At 34.8% G+C, this 24,283-nt stretch overlaps 1 protein-coding gene and 1 long non-coding RNA gene across 2 annotated transcripts in view; one reads left to right on the forward strand and one right to left on the reverse strand.

The window, feature by feature from the left end:
- LOC127960132 (chemokine-like protein TAFA-2) overlaps positions 1-24,283 on the forward strand; it is a 105,766-nt gene that overhangs the window by 69,446 nt on the left and 12,037 nt on the right. The window lies entirely within an intron of this gene.
- LOC127960133 (uncharacterized) lies at positions 1,796-10,686 on the reverse strand. The gene is made up of 2 exons (XR_008154333.1): positions 10,299-10,686; positions 1,796-4,904 (listed from the first exon to the last, which is right to left on the reverse strand). It is a non-coding gene; the product is annotated as an uncharacterized LOC127960133 (long non-coding RNA).

Raw genomic sequence — 24,283 nt, forward strand, 5'->3', positions numbered from 1 at the left:
CTGTCTGTCTGCCACTCAGCTCACACCCCTCCCCCACTCACACACACACACAGTCAGCCCTCATACATTCCTCAAACAGAGTGACAGAGTGAGATCAGATGTCTGACAGTTTTTTAATTTTCTTTTAATCATACAGCGCTGTAAAGTCATGAAACTATGCATATTTCCTCAGAATCACTGGTTTTCTAAATGAAAAATGTTTTTTAAAGGTTTGGAAGCTGCAATTTAAAAATAGAAGACGATTAATGTTTCACTTTTTACTGTCATTTCAAAAAATCACCACGACAAAACCGTTCAAGCTAACCAAAATCTGTTCGCAATTTAAGTTCCTCGATGTTTTTTCTTCATGTAGACAAAGTTTTGTGTGTATAGTGTACTTCCCCTGTGAGGAGTATTCATTAATTTTACAACTGTAAAATCTCAAAAATACACATTCAAATCAAAATAGCCGATTTCCTGTTGATCGTAGCTTATGACTGTGAATTAGAAAGTTGTCCGTCTTGATAAGAACAATTTATGTACCAAGTTTGGTGTCTGTAGCTAAAACTAACCCCCCCACTTTTGACAAAAGGTGGCGCTATAGAGTGCCTCTTCCACGCCCTTTTCAAAGCTTTTGCCATGGTTTAGCTATCTTTAATACTGATATCTGTTTCGAGTTTCATGTAAATCTGAGCTTGTTGTCTGCCTAAAAATCATCAGAACAGAACATTCAAGTTTGACACGTTGCCATGGCAACACTATATTAGATATCAATATCCCCACAACAGATTTTCTTCGGCCGTGTTTTGTCATTATTCTGATGAAGTTTGAAGCAAATCGAGTAAAAATAAGATGCTGAATTCAAAGAGTTTTGAAAATGATTCACTTCCTGCTGCCAGTTGGTGGCGCTATAACTTTGACTCCTAATAGTCACATATATACGATCGGTATCATACAACGAACAAACAAATTAAGTTTGATCAAATTCAGGAAATGTATGTGGATGTTATTAGACATTTCCTGTTTCTCATTTCTCGCCATAATTTCAACGCCTCGCCACGGGCAAACCGTTCGAGATATCAAAAATCTCTTCGCAATTTAGCATCCCCAATGTCTTGAGATCGTGTTCACCGAGTTTTGTGGTGAACGGGTGGAGTTCCTCAGAGGAGTATATCAAATTCCAGAGCATGTGTTTTTCATAAAACCCTAAATAGCCAACTTCCTGTTGGGCGGAGCTTATGACATGCAGTGTGAAAGTTGTTTGGTTTGATGAGTTATATATATGTACCAAGTTTCATATGTATACGTGCAAGTATGCATGATATATGGCCCTCAGTACTACAGGGGGCGCTGTAGAGCCCCTGTGCCACGCCCGTGTATCAGACTCTGCCCGGCCCTAATGGCCGCAGGTTCCAAGGTGTGTGCCAATTTTCAAGAGTTTTTGAGTATGTTAAGGACCCCAAAAGCCCCCGAAACCTTGGAAAAAAATTAGAAGAATAAAGAAAAAAAAAAAAAAATATAGCTGCAAGCAGCGATGGCGGGCTCAAGCCACCAATGCCATCGCCACCCCGGTGGCATCAGGTAAACTGTGCCCAGCGGGCACATGCATTCACAATATCCCTCTGGCAGTGAGGTTTTAAATGATATGGCAGTTAAAGGGTTAATCCGAATCATCTAGACTTTAAAATCACATTCACAGAACAATATATATATATATAACTTTAGTAACACTTTACAATAAGATTTCATTTATAAACATTATGTTAACATGAACAATATTTATATAGCATTCATTCATGTCAGTTAATATTCCAAATTAAACATTAAAACATTGTTTTATTGTGATTTTTTTCCAAGCACATTTTACCAATTCCAAACCATATCAATCTTAATAACTACCATTATTTTTTATTTAATCATTTATGAGTGCTATACAATAGTCCAGGAAAGCTGGAAGAGAAAAACAGGTCAAGAAGAACTGACAAAAAGAATTGCAAAATAATTAGGAATTAATGTGAAGATTAATTTTTAGTCAATTCTGCAAGACAGACTTTCAGGAAAGGAGGTGGAATAAAAATGAGCTCCTAAATCTTAATCCCGGATTCTGGAAGATATATTCCTCAAACCATCGGACAAGAGGAGGTGGTGCTGGTCCTTCACGAGTCACTCTAATCTGTTAATTAAGCCTATATATAAAGTCTTAATATATAGTATTTCACAATACTTCATAGTATTCTAATTAAATAATTTTTTGGAATCTTAGATCTCTCAGAACCTGGCACATTGTAATTCTGAGACTCCAGGAAAGTGGCAGTTCTGTAAAATGTTGGCGCTGGAGACTAAATGCTCCCTGATAGTTTCACACCTAATTCACTTAACACACACACAAACACACACACACACACACACACATTAACCACAGTGACAGAGGGACAGAGTGACATCAGATGTATGATAGTTTTTTAATTTTCTATCATCCATATAATGTTGTATAGTCATGGAACTATGCATATTTCCTCAGAATGACTTGTCTGCTATGTGTACATTTTTTTGAAGTGTTTAGAATCTGCACTTTAAAAAAATAAAAGACATTTACTGGTTACTTTTTTACTGTTATTTCAAAAAATCACCACGCAAAATCATTCAAGCTATCCAAAATTCATTCACACCTGTTCTGTAAGATACATTCTTTAAACAGTGGTAAAAGAGGATGTGGTGCTGAACCTTCAAGAGTCACTCAAAACGTATCTGTCCATAAAGCTTATAAAGAATTATTCTTAATATACAGTTCACAATACTTCAGCTTGTTATTCTAATTAAGTGAGGGTCATTTTATCAGTAAAATACATAAAATACATATTATTTTTCTTTGAAAGATTTCTATAAATGATTTAAATCATACTTGTTTTACAATAATTATTTAAAAGTAATCCTATAGCTCCATCTGGTGGTCATTATTGGAACTAAGAATTGCAAGCTTGATTTATAAGTTATGATAGTTTTAATTTTATGCTGGCTCTTGAAAATGATAAAGCTATGAAACTTACTGTGCTTCCTTCAAATGATGACTTCTACGTACATAAAAAATTATGAAGAGTTGGAATGAAAAATTTTAAAGATATAGTAAAATAACGATTGTATTTTTTTATGTTACTTTAATAAATCGCTATGGCCACACCATTTAAGCTATCCTAAACCCATTCGCAATTTAACATCTTCAGTATATTAGCTTCATGTTAAAAAAGTTTGCTGTGAACTTGTGTCTTCTTGGAGGAGTATGAATTCATTTACAGGCTGATTTTATCATAAATCCACAATAAAATTTCTGAGTTCTGTATCAATCTGTGTTGTTGTTTGTTTTTTTTTTTTTTTTTTTTTTTTTTTCATAGGAAGATAACTGACCCTTTACTCTCCTTTTTAATAAATGTGCTTATAACCCAAGAACAAGCTTTTTATAGCTGTATTTATAAACTGCTTACTACTGACTATTAATATTGGGACAAGGCTTTATAAAGCATGAACTGAATATTTACTGTTTGAGTTTGAAATTATTATTTGCAGCACAAATAAGGTTTTTTAGGATTTTTAAAAATCCCTAAAACTGTCAGAAAAGGATAAGGCCTATAAGATTTTATGTGAGTGGCTAAATTTATTTGTTTTTATAACTATAATGCATAAACTATGAAATTATACAAAATGTATAAAAATGTACAACAGTTATTCTTTTCCAATGTTTTTTATTTATTTATTTATTTAAATTTTTTTTATTTTATTTACATTTCAAAACATTAGCCTACTGCAATCATTCTAAACAGCTTGAATAAAACCTGTCAATATTTATTATAGACCACTGTAACTGTGTATAATCTAACAAACAAGTTTATTATGAAAATAAAAGTGTACACCAGATAAATTGGACGATAAAGAAATTGCTAACAATAGTATAATAGAGCATGTTTTAGGTTTTTAGGCGTTTAGATGCAGAAATGGACAAATCAAATGTAAAATAAAATGTAATTGATTTAATTAAATATAGATTAATTCTTGTTAGAGCAAAATAATAAATAAATAAATAAATAAATAAATAAATAAATAAATAAATACGTACACACATTAAAAAAAGCAGCCAAGATGAATGAGTTTCATTTTTTATATGGATCAAAATTGAAGACAGAAGCAGCTGGTATATGCGGTCACTTAATATTAAAATCCAGTAGATCCATTTCAGATTTATTTCTCAACAGTTTATGTTCACGTGGCTGTTTTCGTTTATAGTCGCCAAGCTATTATGTATTTTGAAATAATCTTGTCCGTGATGTGTTCGTTCGTACGACGAAAGGCAGAATCCTGCAGCTCGAGAGATATATGTTATTCTGCCAGTCGCGCTTTCAAATAGTCTTGCACACTTAAACGGGTCACAAACACCTGCATTTAGCTCTTGTAGTGTTACAATGGGTTTATTGTGTGCATTTGTGGTAATATTTTATTTAAAAAAGCTCTTAAACAAGAATAAATTCGTTTGTTTTGAGCTCGACACTGTACGCGCTGATCGGAGGCGGTGGTTTCAGATAGGCAGCTGCAAATATTTCATTTTCACACAAACAGTTCAAAAACATCTGAATTTAGCTCTTGGTGTGTTCTAATTGGTTGATTGTGTGATATCGCTGTAATAATTTATTTTTAAAAGCTTTAAAACAGGAATAAATTTGTTTTTTCTGAGCTCTTTACTCCAGACGCTCGTGATCACAGCGGTGATTCATCTCTCCTATTTCTCACGTATCTCTGGCCAGAAATAATTTATCCATGAGCCCTGAACCGGTAATAATCAGATATGTTGGTTTAGCTTGTCAGTGTGAATTAAATCTAAGTATTTATTTGTATTTTTAACCGATTTAAAAGTGAAAGTAAAAGTCCGGGAATTGAACCTGTAGGGGCGCTATTTCTCTCAGACAATGGAAGTCTGAAGCACATATACTCAAACAGAGGGACAGAGTGAGATGAGATGTCTGACAGTTTTTTTAATTTTCTGTTATCCATACAGTGTTGTAAAATCATGAAACTATGCATATTTACTCAGAATAACTGTTTTTCTGTATGAAAAAAGGTTTTGAAGTGTTTGGAATTTAAAAATGCAGGAAAATTAATAATTCCATCTTTACTGTCATTTAAAAAAATCACCACGACAAAACCGTTTAAGCTATCCAAAATCCATTGGCAATTTAAGTTGTTTAAAATGTTTTGGCATCATGTAGACAAAGTTTGGTGTGTATAGTGTTACTCTCCTCTGAGCAGTATGCATTAATTCACAGCTAAATGTAAAAAACAATCCACATTCAAATCAAAATAGCCGACTTCCTGTTGGTTGTAGCTGATGACTGTGAATTAGAAAGTTGTCCGTCTTGATAAGAACAATTTTTGTACTGAGTTTGGTGTCTGTAGCTAAAACTAACCCCCCCACTTTTGACAAAAGGTGGCGCTATAGAGTGCCTCTTCCACGCCCTCTTATGAACTTTTGCCAGTGTCTAGCTGTCACTAATACTGATATGTGTTCTGAGTTTGATGAAATTCTAAGCATGTTATATGCCTCAAAATCACCTGAGAAGTATTCTAGTTTGACATGTTGCCACGGCAACAATATTTTTAGATATCCAATTTCCCCCAGCAGATTCATATCGGCTGTGTTTTAACATTATTCTGATGAAGTTTGAAGCAAATCGAGTAAAAATAAGATGCTGAATTCAAAGCATTTTGAAAATGACACACTTCCTGCTGCCAGTTGGTGGCGCTATAACTTTGACTCCTAATAGTCACATATATGTGATCGACATCATACAATGAATAATCTGATGAAGTTTGATTGAAATCAGGAAATGTATGTGGATGGTATTATACACTTCCTGTTTCTCAATTCTCGCCATAATTTCAACGCCTCGCCACGAGCAAACCGTTCGAGATATCAAAAATCCCCTGGCAATTTTTCATCCTCAATGTATTGAGATCATGTTGACCGAGTTTGGTGGTAAACGAGTAAAAAACCTATGACAAGTATATCAAATTCCAGAGCATGCGCTTTTTACATAACTCTAAATAGCTGACTTCCTGTTGGGCGGAGCCCAATGACATGCAATACGAAAATTGTTCAGCACAATGAGATCTATATGTGTACTGAGTTTCATATGAATATGTGCAAGTATGTGTGAGCTATGCATTAACATTTATGACTGTGTTCCAGGGGGCGCCGTAGAGCCCCTGTGCCACGCCCGGGTCCCAGCCTCCGCAGGCTCCTAAAGGGCACAGATTCCAAAGTGTGTGCAAATTTTCAAGAGTTTTTGAGTATGTTAGGGACCCCAAAAGCCCCCACAACTTTGACCAAAAATATGAATAATAAACCCTAAATAGCCAACTTCCTGTTGGGCGGAGCCTATGACATGCAGTACGAAAGTTGTTTGGTTTAATGAGCTCTACATGTGTACCGAGTTTCATGTGTCTACGTGCAAGTATGTATGATATATGGCCCTCAGTATTCCAGGGGGCGCTGTAGAGCCCCTGTGCCACGCCCGTGTATCAGTCTCTGCCCGACCCTAATGGCCGCAGGTTCCAATCTGTGTGCCAATTTTCAAGAGTTTTCGAGCATGTTAAGGACCCCAAAAGCCCCCGTAACGTTAGAAAAAAATAATAATAATAATAATAATAAAAAATAATCCTAAGGAAAACAATAGGGCTCTCGCCCTCCAGGCTTGAGCCCTAAATATAGCTGCAAGCAGCGATGGCGGGCTCAAGCCACCAATGCCATCGCCACCCCGGTGGCATCAGGTAAGCTGTGCCCAGCGGGCACATGCATTCACAATATCCCTTTGGCAGTGAGGTTTTAAGGGATATGGCAGTTAAAGGGTTAATCCGAATCATCTAGACTTTAAAATCACATTCACAGAACAATATATATATATATATATAACTTTAGTAACACTTTACAATAAGATTCCATTTATAAACATTATGTTGACATGAACAATATTTATATAGCATTCATTCATGTCAGTTAATATTCCAAACTTAAACATTAAAACGTTGTTTTATTGTGATTTTTTTCCAAGCACATTTTACCAATTCCAAACCATATCAATCTTAATAACTACCATTATTTTTTATTTAATCATTTATGAGTGCTATACAATAGTCCAGGAAAGCTGGAAGAGAAAAACTCCTTATATTCATATGTGCAGAATTATTAGGCATGTTTTTTTTTTACAGATGAAATGCGCTAAAAAAGAGTTTTAACTCAAACTGTAAAGTCGAAAATTATGAAATACCCATGAGAAATATCAAACACAAATGCAATAACAGAAATGGATAAGTTAAGACTTGACCATTGTACAAAAAATGCTGACTGGGTCATGAGGTCAGAAAAGAAGAAGAAGAAAAACAGGTCAAGAAGAACTGACAAAAAGAATTGCAAAATAATTAGGAATTAATGTGAAGATTAATTTTTAGTCAATTCTGCAAGACAGACTTTTCAGGAAAGGAGGTGGAATAAAAATGAGCTCCTAAATCTTAATCCCGGATTCTGGAAGATATATTCCTCAAACCATCGGACAAGAGGAGGTGGTGCTGGTCCTTCACGAGTCACTCTAATCTGTTCATAAAGCCTATATATAAAGCCTTAATATATAGTATTTCACAATACTTCATGGTATTCTAATTAAATACTTTTTTGGGATCTTAAGTCTCTCAGAGCTGGACACCGAGTAATTCTGGAGACTCCAGGAAAGTGGCAGTTCTGTAAAATGTTGGCGCTGGAGACTAAATGCTCCCTGATAGTTTCACACCTAATTCACTTAACACACACACAAACACACTACCCACAGTGACAGTGGGACTGAGTGACATTAGATGTATGATAGTTTTTTTATTTTCTATCATCCATATAGTGTTGTATAGTCATGAAACTATTGTCATGAGACCAGTCATTCTGAGGAAATATGCCTCAGAATGACTTGTCTTTTATGTGTACATTTTTTTTAAGTGTTTAGAAGCTGCACTTTAAAAAAAATAAAAAAGACATTTACTGGTTCCTTTTTTACTATTATTTCAAAAAATCACCACGACAAAACCATTCAAGCTATCCAAAATTCATTCACACCTGTTCTGTAAGATTAATTCTTTAAACAGTGGTAAAAGAGGATGTGGTGCTGAACCTTCAAGAGTCACTCAAAACGTATCTGTCCATAAAGCCTATAAAGAATTATTCTTAATATACAGTTCACAATACTTCAGCTTGTTATTCTAATTAAGTGAGTGTCATTTTATCAGTAAAATTCCTAAAATACATATTATTTTATTTGAAAGATTTCTATAAATGATTTAAATCATACTCGTTTCTACAATAATTATTTAAAAGTAATCCTATAGCTCCCTCTGGTGACCATTATTGGTACTAAGAATTGCAAGCTTGATTTATAAGTTATGATAGTTTTAATTTTAGGCTGGCTCTTGAAAATGAAAAAGCTATGAAACTTACTGTGCTTCCTTCAAATGAGGACTTCTACTTATATAAAAAATTATGAAGAGTTAGAATGAAAAATGTTAAAGATATAGTAAAATAACTATTGTATTTTTTTATGTTACATTAATAAATCTCTATGGCAACACCATTTAAGCTATCCTAAACCCATTCACAATTTAACATCTCAGTATATTGGCATCATGTTGAAAAAGGAGTATGGAGTAGTATGAGGAGGAGTATGAATTCATTTACAGGCTGATTTTATCATAAATCCACAATAAAATTTCTGAGTTCTGTATCAATCTGTGTTGTTGTTTGTTTATTTTTAATTTTTTTATTTTTCATAGGAAGATAACTGATCCTTTACTCTCCTTTTTAATAAATGTGCTTATAAACCAAAAACAAGCTATTTATAGCTGTATTTATAAACTGCTTACTAATGACTATTAATATTGGGACAAGGCTTTATAAAGCATGAACTGACTATTTACTTTTTGAGTTTGAAATTATTATTTGCAGCACAAATTAGGGTTTTTTAGGATTTTTAAAAATCCCTAAAACTGTCAGAAAAGGATAAGGCCTAAGATTTCTATGTGAGTGGCTACATTTATTTGTTTTATAACTATAATGCATAAACTATGAAATTATACAAAATGTATAAAAAAGTACAACAGTCATTGTTTTCCAATGTTTTTTTTTTTTTTTTTTTTTTTTGATTTACATTAAAAAAAATTAGCCTACTGCAATCATTCTAAACAGCTTGAATAAAAACCTGTTAATATTTATTATAGACCACTGTAACTGTGTATAATCTAACAAACAAGTTTATTATGAAAATAAAAGTGTGTACACCAGATAAATTGGACGATAAAGAAATTGCTAACAATAGTATAATAGAGCATGTTTTATGTTTTTAGGCGTTTAGATGCAGATATGGACAAATCAAATGTAAAATAAAATGTAATTGATTTAATTAAATATAGATTAATTCTTGTTAGAGCAAAATAATAAATAAATAAATAAATAAATACGTACACACATTAAAAAAGCAGCCAAGATGAATGAGTTTAATTTTTTATATAGATTAAAATTGAAGACAGAAGCAGCTGGTATATGCGGTCACTTAATATTAAAATCCAGTAGATCCACTTCAGATTTATTTCTCAACAGTTTATGTTCACGTGGCTGTTTTCGTTTATATTCGCCAAGCTATTATGTGTTTTGAAATAATCTTGACCGTGATGTGTTCGTTCGTACGACGAAAGCCAGAATCCTGCAGCTCGAGAGATATATGTTATTCTGCCAGTCGCGCTTTCAAATAGTCTTGCACACTTAAACGTTTCACAAACACCTGCATTTAGCTCTTGATGTGTTACAATGGGTTTATTGTGTGCATTTGTGGTAATGTTTTATTTAAAAAAGCTCTTAAACAAGAATAAATTCGTTTGTTTTGAGCTCGACACTGTACGCGCTGATCGGAGGCGGTGATTTCAGATAGGCAGCCACAAATATTTCATTTTCACACAAACAGTTCAAAAACATCTGAATTTAGCTCTTGGTGTGTTCTAATTGGTTGATTATAAAACAGGAATAAATTAGTTTTTTTCTGAGCTCTTTACTCCAGACTCTCGTGATCACAGCGGTGATTCATCTCTCCTATTTCTCACGTATCTCTGGCCAGAAATAATTTATCCATGAGCCCTGAACCGGTAATAATCAGATATGTTGGTTTAGCTTGTCAGTGTGAATTAAATCTAAGTATTTGTTTGTATTTTTAACCGATTTAAAAGTGAAAGTAAAAGTCCGGGAATTGAACCTGTAGGGGCGCTATTTCTCTCAGACAATGGAAGTCTGAAGCACACATACTCAAACAGAGGGACAGAGTGAGATGAGATGTCTGACAGTTTTTTAATTTTCTGTTATCCATACAGTGTTGTAAAGTCTTGAAACTATGCATATTTCCTCAGAATGACTTTTTCATCTGTATGAAAAAATTCTTTGACGTGTTTGGAAGCTGCATTTTAAAAATACAATAATGATTCCCTTTGTAAGGTAATTTCAAAAAATCACCACGGCAAAACCATTCAAGCTATCCAAAATCCATTCACAATTTAAGTTCCTATCAGAAATACTGATGTGTGTTCAGAGTTTTGTGAAATTCTAAGTATGGTATTTGCCTCAAAATCACCTGAGAAGTATTCCAGTTTGACATGTTGCCACGCCAACCAATTTTTTAGATATCAATATCCCCCTTGCAGATTTATATCGGCTGTGTTTTAACATTATTCTGATGAAGTTTGAAGCAAATCGAGTAATAATAAGATGCTGAATTCAAATCATTTTGAAAATGACACACTTCCTTCTGCCAGTTGGTGGCGCTATAACTTTGACTCCTAATAGTCACATATATGCGATCGACATCATACAACGAATAATCTGATGAAGTTTGATTAAAATCAGGAACTGTATGTGGATGGTATTAGACACTTCCTGTTTCTCATTTCTCGCCATAATTTCAACGCCTCGCCACGAGCAAACCGTTCGAGATATCAAAAATCCCCTGGCAATTTTTCATCCCCAGTGTCTTGAGATCATGTTGACCGAGTTTGGCAGCAATCGAGAAAAAAACCTATGACAAGTATTTCAAATTCCAGAGCATGCGCTTTTTACATAACTCTAAATAGCTGACTTCCTGTTGGGTGGAGCCTATGACATGCAATACGAAAGTTGTTCGGCACGATGAGATCTATATGTGTACTGAGTTTCATATGAATATGTGCAAGTATGTGTGAGCTATACATCAACATTTCTGACTGTGTTCCAGGGGGCGCCGTAGAGCCCCTGTGCCACGCCCGGGTCCCAGCCTCTGCAGGCTCCTAAAGGCCACAGATTCCAAAGTGTGCGCAAATTTTCAAGAGTTTTTGAGTATGTTAAGGACCCCCAAAGCCCCCACAACTTTGACGAAAAATTTGAATACTAAACCCTAAATAGCCAACTTCCTGTTGGGCGGAGCCTATGATATGCAATACAAAAGTTGTTTGGAATGATGAGATTTATATGTGTACCGAGTTTCATACGTCTACGAGCAAGAATGTATGATATATGGCCCTCCATATTCCAGGGGGCGCTGTAGAGCCCCTGTGCCACGCCCGTGTATCAGTCTCTGCCCGGCCCTAATGGCCGCAGGTTCCAATCTGTGTGCCAATTTTCAAGACTTTTTAAGCACGTTAAGGGCCCCAAAAGCCCCCGAGACGTTGGAAAAAAATAATAATAATAATAATAATAATAATAATAATAATAAAAAATAATCCTAAGGAAAACAATAGGCCTCTCGCCCTTTGGGCTTGAGCCCTAAAAATAATAAATATAGCTGCAAGCAGCGATGTCGGGCTCAAGCCATCAGTGCAACGCCACCCTGGTGGCATCGGGAAAACTGTGCCCAGCGGGCATAAGCATTTACAGTAACCCTCTGACAATCAAGTTTTAAGGGATGTGGCAGTTAAAGGGTTAATCCGACCAATCTAGACTTTGAAATCACATACACAGAACAATATATATAACTTTAGTAACACTTTATTTTAAAATGTATAAAAAATGTATAAGGTGTGCATTGTAGCTGACACCTATATGAACACATTACAATTGTTTTGTGACTACAAGTCTTTCTTCTCAAATGCTATTGAGTGGTCGCGAACGCGGATGGGAGAATGGCGCATATTTGTTTTGTTTTTTTTGAGCAACTGGTGCCCCCTCTGGGAGTTGGTGCTCTACGAAGACTGCATACTCTGCATATAGGGAGCGGCGGTACTATCTGGAAGATATATTCCTCAAACCATCGTACAAGTGAAGGTGATGCTAGTCCTTCAAGAATCGCTCAAAACCTTTTCAAGTGTACAGTTTCCTTTTATTGCATCTTGAAATAAATATTTCTGAATTCTGAATCAAACTGGGTTGTGTTTATTGATTTATTTTATAAGACAACTGAAACTTTAATCTCCTTTGTAATATATGTGCTTTTAAACCAAGAACAATGTAATTAGAGATGTATTCCTGCTTAATAATGACTATTATTAAGGGAAAAGGCTTTATAATCATGAACTATTTACTAATGCTTAGCTAATGAGTGCAGTTATTATAAAGTGTTACCAATGCATTTACTAATGTTAACAAATTAGACATTATTATACAGTGTTACCAAACCCTTTAATAATTTATTAGTGTTTTGTAATGATTTTAATGACCTATAAGCATTTGTGAAATAGTTTTGCTTGCATTGCAGCTTAATCTGTCAGTTGAAGAGTTTTACTGTTACATCCATGAGATTAATAAATGTCATGTCATGTCACAGGTTGTCATAGGTCAGTATCAAATGAGTTTGAAATTATAATTTGCAGCACAAATAAGGCTTCTTAGGATGTTTTTAAATCCCAAAAACTGTCAGAAAAGGATAAGGCCTAAGAGATTTCTTAACCTGTAATGAAAGGAAAAAAACACCACCATTAGCAACAACAAAAACAATAACAATTTAAAATATAGATTTTTTTTTCCTGATTATTAAAGGAATGATTAGGTCTCTCTCTCTCTCTCTCTCTCTCTCTCTGCCAGACAGCCCCTCCCTACAATCCACACACACTGTCAGTCACCAAAGATTCACAGTCACCAACCCCCTCACACTCACACTCCCCCTCCCTCTCCCCCTCCCTTTCCTCACACAGACGGAGTGGCCAGAGTGAGATCATGTCAGTTGAGAAGTCTGACAGTTTTTTCTTTTCTTTTATCCATACAGTGTTGTAAAGTCATGAAACTATGCATATTTCCTCATAATGATTTGATCTCTGTATGAAAACATGCCTTGAAGTGTTTGGAAGCTGCAATTTAGACATACAATACAATTAATGTTTCCCTTCTTACTGTCATTTCAAAAAATCACCACGTCAAAACCGTTCAAGCTAACCAAAATCCGTTCGCAATTTAAGTTCCTCGATGTTGTTTCTTCATGTAGTCAAAGTTTGGTGTGTATAGTGTACTTCCCATGTGAGGAGTATGCATTAATTCACAACTGTAAAATCTCAAAAATACACATTCAAATCAAAATAGCTGACTTCCTGTTGATCGTAGCTTATGACTGTGAATTAGAAAGTTGTCCGTCTTGATAAGAACAATTTAAGTACCGAGTTTGGTGTCTGTAGCTAAAACTAAATAAAATGCATTATTATTATTATTAGCTGTACACTTGCTAAACATTTTTAAATATAAACTTATGCAATTGTGTGTGTGTGTATATATATATATATATATATATATATATATATATATATATATATATATATATATATATATATATATATATATATATATATATATATATATATATATATATATATAAATTCAAGTGTACAGTTTTCTTTTATTGCATCTTGAAATAAATATTTATGAGTTCTGTGTTTGTTTATTTTATTTATTTTATTTTTTATTTTACATTTTTTTAGGGAGATTACAGCCTTTAATCTCCTCAAAATAAATGTGCATATAAACCATGAACAATTTAATTATAGCTGGATTTATAAAATGCTTACTAAAATATTAATTTTGGGAGAAGGCTATATAAAGCATGAACTGACTATTTACTAATGCTTAGCTAAGAATTGCAGCTATTATGAAGTGTTACCAATGCATTTACTAATGTTAACAATTGAGACATTATTTTAAAGTGTTACCAAATCCTTAAATAATTTAAAAGTGTTTTGTTATGATTTCATTAACCTATAAGCATTTGTGAAATAGTTCTGCTTGCATTAAAGCTTAGTCTTCATCTGTGAGCTGAACAGTTTTACTGTTACATCCTTGAGATTATGTAAATTCAAATAAATGTCATGTCACAGGGTGACAGAGGTCAGTATCAAATGAGTTTGAAATTATTATTTGCAGCACAAATAAGGTTTTTTAGGATTTTTTTTAATCCCTGAAACTGTCAGAAAAGGATAAGGCCTAAGATATTTCTTAAGATGTAATGATAACAGCACAATTAGCAACAACAACAAAAAAATGACTATTTAAAATACAGTTTTTTTTCTGGTGATTAAAGAGATGTTTAAGTCTCTCTCTCTCTCTCTCTCTCTCTCTCTCTCTGTCTGTCTGCCACTCAGCTCACACCCCTCCCCCACTCACACTCACACACACACACACAGAGTCAGCACACAGAGTGACAGAGTGAGATCAGATGTCTGACAGTTTTTTAATTTTCTTTTAATCATACAGTGCTGTAAAGTCATGAAACTATGCATATTTCCTCAGAATCACTGGTTTTCTAAATTAAAAATGTTTTTTAAAGGTTTGGAAGCTGCAATTTAAAAATACAAGACGATTAATGTTTCACTTTTTACTGTCATTTCAAAAAATCACCACGACAAAACCGTTCAAGCTAACCAAAATCTGTTCGCAATTTAAGTTCCTCGATGTTTTTTCTTCAAGTAGACAACGTTTGGTGTGTATAGTGTACTTCCCCTGTGAGGAGTATTCATTAATTCACAACTGTAAAATCTCAAAAATACACATTCAAATCAAAATAGCCGACTTCCTGTTGATCGTAGCTGATGACTGTGAATTAGAAAGTTGTCCGTCTTGAAAAGAACAATTTATGTACCAAGTTTGGTGTCTGTAGCTGAAACTAACCCCCCCACTTTTGACAAAAGGTGGCGCTATAGAGTGCCTCCTTCACGCCCTTTTAAAAGCTTTTGCCATTGTCTAGCTATCAAGAATACTGATATGTGTTTTGAGTTTCATGTAAATCTGAGCTTGTTGTCTGCCTCAAACTCACCATAACAGAACATTCAAGTTTGACACGTTGCCATGGCAACACTATATCAGATATCAATATCCCCACAACAGATTTACATCGGCCGTGTTTTGTCATTATTCTGATGAAGTTTTAAGTAAATCGAGTAAAAATAAGATGCTGAATTCAAAGCATTTGGAAAATGACACACTTCCTGCTGCCAGTTGGTGGCGCTATAACGTTGACTCTTAATAGCCACATATATACAATCGGTATCATACAACGAACAAACCCATGAAGTTTGATCAAATTCAGGAAATGTATGTGGATGTTATTAGACATTTCCTGTTTCTCATTTCTCGCCATAAGTTCCATGCCTCGCCACGGGCAAACCGTTCGAGATATCAAAAATCCCCTCGCAATTTTTCATCCTCAATGTCTTGAGATCATGTTCACCGAGTTTCGTGGCGAACGGGTTGAAAACCTCAGAGGAGTATTTCAAATTCCAGAGCATGCTTTTTTTAAACAGCCCTGAATAGCTGACTTCCTGTTGGGCGGAGCCTATCACATAAAGTGTGAAAGTTGTTCGGCTCAATGAGATCTATAAGTGTACCGAGTTTGATATAAATACATGCAAGTGTGTGTGAGCTATGGTTCAAGAATTCTGACTGTCTTCCAGGGGGCGCTGTAGAGCCCCTGTGCCACGCCCGGGTCCCAGCCTCTGCGGCGTCCTGATGGCCGCAGATTCCAATGTGTGTGCCAATTTTCAAGAGTTTTTGAGCATGTTAAGGCCCCCAAAACACCCCGGAAGGTTTAATAAAAAATAAAAATAAATATAGCTGCAAGCAGCGATGGCGGGCTCAAGCCACCAATGCCATCACCACCCCGGTGGCATCAGGTAAACTGTGCCCAGCGGGCACATGCATTCACAATATCCCTCTGGCAGTGAGGTTTTAAAGGATAGAGGGGAGCGTAGAGGGGAGCGTGCATTTGCAGTGGCTGGGCCACGACTCTGGAATACCCTGCCTTTAGAGATCAGACTGGCCCCTTCCTTGTCTATTTTTAAATCTTTGCTAAAAACTTTTTTATTTTCCTTAGTGTACTGACTACTGTGTTATGCTACATTTTGAAATGGGTGGTTTTAAATTTTTTGTCTGGTCTATTTTTATGTATGTGTAATATTCTTGCTCTTATGTTAAAGCACTTTGGTCAGCCAGGAGGCTGTTGTAAATGCGCTATACAAATAAATTGAACTTGAACTAGAACTTGAACTTGATATGGCAGTTAAAGGGTTAATCCGAATCATCTAGACTTTAAAATTACATTCACAGAACAATATATATATATATATATATATATATATATATATATATATATATATATATATATATATATATATATATATATAACTTTAGTAACACTTTACAATAAGATTTCATTTATAAACATTATGTTAACATGAACAATATTTATATAGCATTCATTCATGTCAGTTAATATTCCAAACTTAAACATTAAAATATTGTTTTATTGTGATTTTTTTCCAAGCACATTTTACCAATTCCAAACCATATCAATCTTAATAACTACCATTATTTTTTATTTAATCATTTATGAGTGCTATACAATAGTCCAGGAAAGCTGGAAGAGAAAAACAGGTCAAGAAGAACTGACAAAAAGAATTGCAAAATAATTAGGAATTAATGTGAAGATTAATTTTTAGTCAATTCTGCAAGACAGACTTTCAGGAAAGGAGGTGGAATAAAAATGAGCTCCTAAATCTTAATCCCGGATTCTGGAAGATATATTCCTCAAACCATCGGACAACAGAAGGTGGTGCTGGTCCTTCACGAGTCACTCTAATCTGTTCATTAAGCCTATATATAAAGTCTTAATATATAGTATTTCACAATACTTCATGGTATTCTAATTAAATAATTTTTTGGAATCTTAGATCTCTCAGAACCTGACACATTGTAATTCTGAGACTCCAGGAAAGTGGCAGTTCTGTAAAATGTTGGCGCTGGAGACTAAATGCTCACTGATAGTTTCACACCTAATTCACTTAAAACACACACAAACACACACACACAGTGACAGAGGGACAGAGTGACATCAGATGTATGTTTTTTAATTTTCTGTCATCCATATAATGTTGTATAGTCATGAAACTATGCATATTTCCTCAGAATGACTTGTCTTCTATGTGTACATTTTTTTGAAGTGTTTAGAAGCTGCACTTTTTTTTACTGGTTCCTTTTTTACTATTATTTCAAAAATCACCACGACAAAACCATTCAAGCTATCCAAAATTCATTCACACCTGTTCTGTTAGATTAATTATTTAAACAGTGGTAAAAGAGGATGTGGTGCTGAACCTTCAAGAGTCACTTAAAACGTATCTGTCCATTAAGCCTATTAAGAATTATTCTTAATATACAGTTCACAATACTTCAGCTTGTTATTCTAATTAAGTGAGGGTCATTTTATCAGTAAAATTCCTAAAATACATATTATTTTATTTGAAAGATTTCTATAAATTATTTAAATCATACTCGTTTCTCCAATAATTATTTAAAAGTAATCCTATAGCTCCCTCTGGTGGCCATTATAGGTACTAAGAATTGCAAGCTTGATTTATAAGTTATGATAGTTTTAATTTTATGCTGGCTCTTGAAAATGATAAAGCTATGAAACTTACTGTGCTTCCTTCAAATGAGGACTTCTACTTATATAAAAAATTATGAAGAGTTAGAATGAAAAATTTTAAAGATATAGTAAAATAACTATTGTATTTTTTATGTTACTTTAATAAATCTCTATGGCAACACCATTTAAGCTATCCTAAACCCATTCAAAATTTAACATCTCAGTATATTGGCATCATGTTGAAAAAGGAGTATGGAGTAGTATGAGGAGGAGTATGAATTCATTTACAGGCTGATTTTATCATAAATCCACAATCAAATTTCTGAGTTCTGTATCAATCTGTGTTGTTGTTTGTTTATTTTTATCTTTTATTTTTCATAGGAAGATAACTGACCCTTTACTCTCCTTTTTAATAAATGTGCTTATAAACCAAGGACAAGCTATTTATAGCTGTATTTATAAACTGCTTACTACTGACTATTAATATTGGGACAAGGCTTTATAAAGCATGAACTGACTATTTACTAATGAGTGCAGTTATTATAAAGTGTTATCAATGAATTTGCTAATGTTAACAAATTAGACATTATTTTACAGTGTTATCAAATCCTTAAATGACTCATAAGCATTTGTGAAAGTTCTGCTTGCATTACAGCTTAGTATTGATCTGTGAGCTGAACAGATTTACTGTTACATCTATGAGATTATGTAAATTCAAATAAATATAATGTCACAGGATGTCATAGGTCAGTATCAAATGAGTTTGAAATTATTATTTGCAGCACAAATAAGTTTTTTTTAGGATTTTTAAAAATCCCTAAAACTGACAGAAAAAGGTTAAGGCCTAAGCTATTTCTATGTGAGTGGCTAAATTTATTTTTGTTTTCATAATTGTAATACACAAACTATGAAATTATACAAAATGTATAAAAAGGTAAATAAATAAATACGCACACATTAAAAAAGCAGCCAAGTCGAATGAGTTTCCTTTTTTATATAGATTAAAATTGAAGACAGAAGCAAGTGGTAAATGTGGTCACTTTAATATTCAAATCCAGTAGATCCAGTTTATGTTCACGTGGCTGTTTTCGTTTATATTCGCCAAGCTATTATGTATTTTGAAATAATCTTGTCCGTTATGTGTTCGTTCGTACGACGAAAGACAGAAACCTGCAGCTCAAGAGATATGTTATTCTGCCAGTCGCGCTTTCAAATAGTCTTGCACACTTAAACAGGTCACAAACACCTGCATTTAGCTCTTGTAGTGTTACAATGGGTTTATTGTGTGCATTTGTGGTAATATTTTATTTAAAAAAGCTCTTAAACAAGAATAAATTCGTTTGTTTTGAGCTCGACACTGTACGCGCTGATCGGAGGCGTGATTTCAGATAGGCAGCCACAAATATTTCATTTTCACACAAACAGTTCAAAAACATCTGAATTTAGCTCTTGGTGTGTTCTAATTGGTTGATTGTGTGATATCGCTGTAATAATTTATTTTTAAAAGCTTTAAAACAGGAATAAATTCGTTTTTTCTGAGCTCTTTACTCCAGACGCTCGTGGTCACAGCGGTGATTCATCTCTCCTATTTCTCACGTATCTCTGGCCAGAAATAATTTATCCATGAGCCCTGAACCGGTAATAATCAGATATGTTGGTTTAGCTTGTCAGTGTGAATTAAATCTAAGTATTTATTTGTATTTTTAACCGATTTAAAAGTGAAAGTAAAAGTTCGGGAATTGAACCTGTAGGGGCGCAATTTCTCTCAGACAATGGAAGTCTGAAGCACATATACTCAAACAGAGGGACAGAGTGAGATGAGATGTCTGACAGTTTTTTAATTTTCTGTTATCCATACAGTGTTGTAAAGTCGTTAAACTATGCATATTTCCTCAGAATGACTTTTTCATCTGTATGAAAAAATTCTTTGACGTGTTTGGAAGCTGCAATTTAAAAATACAATAATGATTCCCTTTGTAAGGTCATTTAAAAAAATCACCACGGCAAAACCGTTCAAGCTATCCAAAATCCATTCACAATTTAAGTTCCTATCAGAAATACTGATGTGTGTTCAGAGTTTTGTGAAATTCTAAGTATGTTATTTGCCTCAAAATCACCTGAGAAGTATTCCAGTTTGACATGTTGCCACGCCAACAATTTTTTAGATATCAATATCCCCCTTGCAGATTTATATCGGCTGTGTTTTAACATTATTCTGATGAAGTTTGAAGCAAATCGAGTAATAATAAGATGCTGAATTCAAATCATTTTGAAAATGACACACTTCCTTCTGCCAGTTGGTGGCGCTATAACTTTGACTCCTAATAGTCACATATATGCGATCGACATCATACAACGAATAATCTGATGAAGTTTGATTAAAATCAGGAAATGTATGTGGACGGTATTAGACACTTCCTGTTTCTCATTTCTCGCCATAATTTCAACACCTCGCCACGAGCAAACCGTTCGAGATATCAAAAATCCCCTGGCAATTTTTCATCCCCAATGTCTTGAGATCATGTTGACCAAGTTTGGCGGCAATCGAGAAAAAAACCTATGACAAGTATTTCAAATTCCAGAGCATGCGCTTTTTACATAACTCTAAATAGCTGACTTCCTGTTGGGTGGAGCCTATGACATGCAATACGAAAGTTGTTCGGCACGATGAGATCTATATGTGTACTGAGTTTCATATGAATATGTGCAAGTATGTGTGAGCTATACATCAACATTTCTGACTGTGTTCCAGGGGGCGCCGTAGAGCCCCTGTGCCACGCCCGGGTCCCAGCCTCTGCAGGCTCCTAAAGGCCACAGATTCCAAAGTGTGCGCAAATTTTCAAGAGTTTTTGAGTATGTTAAGGACCCCAAAAGCCCCCACAACTTTGACGAAAAATTTGAATACTAAACCCTAAATAGCCAACTTCCTGTTGGGCGGAGCCTATGATATGCAATACAAAAGTTGTTTGGATTGATGAGATTTATATGTGTACCGAGTTTCATTCGTCTACGAGCAAGAATGTATGATATATGGCCCTCCATATTCCAGGGGGCGCTGTAGAGCCCCTGTGCCACGCCCGTGTATCAGTCTCTGCCCGGCCCTAATGGCCGCAGGTTCCAATCTGTGTGCCAATTTTCAAGACTTTTTAAGCACGTTAAGGGCCCCAAAAGCCCCCGAGACGTTGGAAAAAAATAATAATAATAATAATAATAATAATAATAATAATAAAAAATAATCCTAAGGAAAACAATAGGCCTCTCGCCCTTTGGGCTTGAGCCCTAATAATAATAACAAGAATAATCCTTAGAAGAACAATAGGGCTCTTCGCCCCTTCGGGCTTGAGCCCTAATAAGAAGAAGAATAATCCTTAGAAGAACAATAGGGCTCTTCGCCCCTTCGGGCTTGAGCCCTAATAACATTCAGAGAGCATTGACTGAGATAGGTGCGTGGTTCCTCAAGGGAGCACAATTGATCAGGGGCAGCCTTTAATGGTGCGATGTAGAGATGGATGGTGTTGGGACAGAGGTTCATTTGAGCCCTTGGCCGATGTGTTCTGAATCTGTCAACTACAGCAATCTGTCACCAGACCTTTGGCTTGACCACTATGTGCACCCATGTGTCTGGAAAAGGATACAGCAGGGGAAGGAAAGAGAGCCAGGGAGATCTTTCGAATGGATACCCCCATGATGAATGATATTTACAGAGGGAGAATGATAAGCAATGATCTGTGGAGTATTTTGGAATCACTATCCCTGCCTCATTAAGCGGTGTGGTTACGTGTTGACCCAGATTGCGAATGTAATATTTTTCTAAACTGTTTAAGCATTCATGTTAATATAGATTTGCTGATTATCGCATTATGGTGATCTCACATATTAGGACGAGATCACTAATTTGTTTTTAAAGAGAAACAATGGAAAGTGAACAACTCCAGTTCTGTTAAATGATTATGATGCCACTGGTGATGTCTCGAGGCTTCATCAGCGAAAATGGATTTATTAATAATGTTGACTTGTGCTTAAAGAGGTGTAATGTTTATTTGCGGAAGAAATTAAATGACTGTACCTTGAACTTGTTCTTAGCAAAAGCATAAAAAATATGTATTGGCAAAACATAGAGGGTCAATCAAAGACCAGGAAAAAAGAAGAAAAACAAGGAAATTTACCAATTTCGCAATGTAGATTTATAGTCTGTCAATTTTACAATTTTGTGTATTATTAAAAAAATGCTAAATAAAATCATTTGCAGTACTAATGGACATTCTGTTTGATATAGTGAAATCCATTATTTAATATATTATTATATTTTAATAATTTATTATTATTAGATATTTTCTCCTCAAAGGTGAGATTTTCTATGATAAAAAAATATTTTTTAATAAAAAAATTGTGCCATTTTATGTAATTATATATATATATATATATATATATATATATATATATATATATATATATATATATATACAGCTACATTTATGAATTAATTGACATGTTATATATTAATGAATGAATAATGAACTAAAATATTAAATAAAAAAATTAGAATAACTTAACAATTTATGATTATTATTAGTTATTCTTTCTCCTCCCTGGTAAGATTTCTATGATTATTTTTTACATTTTAATTTAATAAAAAATTGTGACATTATCTAATTGTGTTATGCATATTAATTTAATTATTTAATAATTCCAGGGGTGGGGGTAAAATAATTCAAATTTAAGCTGACACAGCCAAAGACTCTCAGACTAGACAGCTAATACACAGTACAGTATAGTTCCTACCATCAAAAGCAAATGGTTATCAATTTCAGGTACTCATGCGTGTTTCTATTGTGTGCTTTTCAATTTCTGTTAACACCAGCATGAGGTTTTTGGACCTCTGCCCAGACTCGCTCTTGTTTGGGAGTGTTGACTTCATATTAGCCTTCGCTAACCACAGAGGTACTTTAGCTGTGTTTGTGTGGTGTTGTTGTTTTTCTGCAGAACCTGAACGGCCGTATCTTACAGGCGCAAATTTGCTGTCATCGCCCCAGTCTAGGCTTTCCACGGCTCGCTGGTTATCAGAGTGTGTCTTGTGTCAAGAAAAAAAAACAGTGTATTCGTGTCAAAGATCTGACCCTGTAAAGAACATTTGATGTGACATCTATTCATTTAGACTTTTTAGAGACCCTCTCGGCCCTCCCCGCACCAAAATACTTCTGATCAGGTAACCAGTGTGGCATTGAGACAGAGCGTTTGATCTTCCATTTCTGCAGCCCGCAGATGGCTAGTTCTCTTATCGCCTCATAACAATTTCATAAGTGACTTGCTGTAAATTGCCATGGCGATGGTATGGTAATTGGGTTGCCACTCTGCTTCACTTTCTCTCTCTGGTCAAAGAAAAAAAAAGGGAGAGAAGCATTTCTCTTTCTTTTCACTGCAGTCGCACTGAGTAATAAGTGTTAGGACAGACGGAGTGAAAGTGAGCTTGATCACAGTGTCGAGGAAAAAGAGTGCACTCATTTCCTGCTGCGCAACTTGGAGAATGTGCTAGTAATGTGCATCCCGATGTAGTTTACTGAACGGCATACTGAACACCCATAATCATCTACAAATGTAGCTTCTATATTTATTTATTTTTTAATCGGCTGTAGAAGTTTGATGCTTTGATGGGTCTTCACACTAAATTTTAGTCTACAGGTTAGATGCATGGGACATTTCTGTGTGTGTGTGTGTGTGTGTACATTAACGTTTAAATGTTTACGGTTGGTAGGATTTAAAAAAGATTTTGCTGACTAAAGCATCGTGTACACCAGGACGATTATCGCACGTGCTTATCGCCAGTGTTTTTCGAAATGTCTTGTGTGTTCAAATTCAAATTCAAATTCCCTCCCTGACATTAGATGGCGCTTAATGAAAAACAGAAATACCTGGTACACATCGAATCCTATCTGAGCTGCAAATCCTCTCCATAAAAGCTCCCTCTTATCGAGATTCTATTATCGGGAGTCGCTGTCGCGTTTGTCATCAAGCCCTTTGTGTTTAGACACCAGTGGGACCAGCAACTCTACATTCATCTTGCCTTGATGCATCTTTTTTGTCTACTTACTTCCTCTTTGTAGATAGGTATCACTTATGTGTGCTCGGCAAGACTTGAGCGCCACCAAGTCGTGTTCTATTGTAACTTCTGCTTCTCCAGGCACGTGCACAAATTTTTTTTTTTAGTTTAAAAAAAAAATTGGCGCCCTTTGTTCAGTCACGAGGAGTTAAACGTCGGCGATAATTGCGCGTGATAATCAACCCGGTGTGCACAAGCCTTAAGGCTGCATTTGTTTTATTAAAAAATCCAATACAAAACTGTAATGTTGTGAAAAAAAAAATTCTAATTATGTAGAATA

Source organism: Carassius gibelio, chromosome B6 (genome assembly GCF_023724105.1).
Source record: "Carassius gibelio isolate Cgi1373 ecotype wild population from Czech Republic chromosome B6, carGib1.2-hapl.c, whole genome shotgun sequence".
NCBI classification, from domain to species: domain Eukaryota; kingdom Metazoa; phylum Chordata; class Actinopteri; order Cypriniformes; family Cyprinidae; genus Carassius; species Carassius gibelio.